The 2,360-nt window shown below is 37.1% G+C and overlaps 1 non-coding gene across 1 annotated transcript; it reads left to right on the forward strand.

Annotated features, from left to right (window-relative positions):
* Window positions 1–1,591: 1,591 nt before the first annotated feature.
* TRNAC-GCA (transfer RNA cysteine (anticodon GCA)) lies at window positions 1,592–1,663 on the forward strand. Its single transcript has one exon. It is a non-coding gene; the product is annotated as a tRNA-Cys (tRNA).
* Window positions 1,664–2,360: the final 697 nt, after the last annotated feature.

Consider the following 2,360-nt stretch of genomic DNA (forward strand, 5'->3'; position numbering starts at 1 on the left):
TGATGAATCATGGATGATAACGAGTATAAGTTGTAATAAACTTAATCATTGGGGACTCCAGTTGGGGGTGCCAGTTATGAGAGCATCAAGTATCTGGTCACCTTTTTCAACTATTAAGAAGACACCAGAAGTAATTTGCTTTTTGTAATTTACAAAAGTAAAACTTCACTCTTATTTTTGTAAAAATAAAAATACACAATAATAATATGTCATCACTCTTGCTCCTTGCCAGAATGTAATCTCCCTGGTATCCAATAAACCATTATTGTGGTTCACTTCATTGAGGACATAATGTGAAACTGTTGATAAAGAATTAACAAATTCAAAGATCCCTTAAGACATGTGCATGTATAAGCTAGAAAATAAACCCATGAAACTGCTAAAGCCTTTGATACCAATGAACTGTTTAGAGGTTCAGTGGTCTGTGGCATGTCAGAATGTCTACTCTAAAGTGAAAAAACAAACAAAAAAACACATAGTTACGTGTTTTGAAATTTTTCTAATCAGGAAATAGGTCAAATGTATGGTGAGCATATTGAATGCAGGGGCAGTATGTATAACATGTGGAGTATTTCTCTGACCTAATTACTAAAGAATTTATAAGACTTTTTTTTTTTTCTTTCGTTGAAGTTTAAAACAAAAGAATGCTGTACAACATGTTTGGACTTTTATTCCAGTTAGCCTTATGACCAAATATTGATAGATCCAGTGATACTTGCAGTGCCTATTTGTAAAACAGGATACTGTATAGAGTGATTCTCAAGCCCTATTTAAAGAATTATAGTGCAGTCCCTTAGGGTTTTGAGGCAAAACAGTGCTTATTTTCTGGGTAGTTATTTTTCTGTTAGAGAAAGATTCCTCTTCCTGTCCCTTTTCTAGTTGTCAGGAGTCTGGCTTCTGTCTAGAAAGAGGTCATTCATGGTTACCACTGATGGGTGTAGAGTATAGGTTACTGAGGAAGGAATGCTTTTACTAGGGGAAACAAATGGTCCATTGACTTGGAACCAAGGACTGGAACCATGTAACTTGAGGCTCCCCTGCCACAGTATCCATAGGTAAAGATGTAGATAACTATATTAGATGAGATGACTGATTCTAACAGCAAAGGGACCTTTTGGAGTTCCTGACACACAGTGGGAACAGAGAGAACCATGTCTGAAACTCAGAAAGTTTTCTAGGGCACATGGTCAACAGTATGACAATAGGAAGAATAGTGCAAGCCAACAATGGCAGAGGTGCTTTGAAACCCAAACCATTTGGGAATGAAATTTTGGCTACATTATCTGATAAAGAACTCTGAGCATTTAAGGTGCTGGATGAGAACAAAGAAAATAGGGGATTTTCTAGTGAAAGAGGAAGTTATGATAACAAGCTCTAACTTACATGACCTTTCACACAAAGTTTATGTGTATTATTTTATTTCACAATTGATCAATATCTATTGCTCTATCTATCTACATTTTACCCTTCCTTTTTATTTCTTTATGATTCTAAGTCAGCAGTAGTGGCTAATTCCAAAATTTAGTCTCTAACTTATGGAATATACAGAAGTGGGGTTGTGATTAAACTGAAAGAATTAATAGCACCCGCTTCCCTGGTGGCTCAGATGGTAAAGCATCTGCCCGCAATGCAGGAGACCCAGGTTCGATCCCTGGGTGGGGAAGAGCCCCTGGAGAAGGCAATGGCAACCCAGTCCAGTACTCTTGCCTGGAAAATTCCATGGACTGAGGAGCCTGGGCTCACAAAGAGTCAGACACAACTGAGTGACTTCACTTTCACTTTTTACTTTTTCAGAGATGAATATAGTGACTATGTTTCCTCTCATTTTTGGAGAAAGTATAAGGGATTCTTTGTTTTCAGTAACTTTGTGCTAGTCAGAAACAGCTCACCCTCTGTCATAATAATTTACAATTCTAAATTCCAAAATTCCTTTGTCACTTGTCTTACAGGGAGACACAGGAGAAACTCTTTTTTCCTGTTGTACTCTGGTTATTTTCTTGCTTCTGGCTATTTCTCTAGTGTGGTTTCCCTCCAAAATGGACCTAAATGGCCCTAAGATAGTTTATGTTGAGTTTTCTGTTGGTGCTGTTTCTTTGTTCTGTACAGGTGACAAGATTTTTACAGTTTCAATTTCCATGGTAATAACTAATGCAATCATTAGTGGAGCATATGGTTATCCAAAACAAAGTTCTCAAATCCCAATCCTCCTTAAAGCTGTGTGTAACTTTATGAAAAATCCTAGTCAGTCAGAGCTAACTATAGGCGATATGATATCTTTAACAAGAGAAGGGAAAGCTTTCTTTTCCTTTCTCTCCTTAGTTCAACTGTAATATGAACTTGAAGTAAAGCTGTTCTGAAGC

Source organism: Odocoileus virginianus, chromosome 12 (genome assembly GCF_023699985.2).
Source record: "Odocoileus virginianus isolate 20LAN1187 ecotype Illinois chromosome 12, Ovbor_1.2, whole genome shotgun sequence".
Taxonomy (NCBI): Eukaryota; Metazoa; Chordata; class Mammalia; order Artiodactyla; family Cervidae; genus Odocoileus; species Odocoileus virginianus.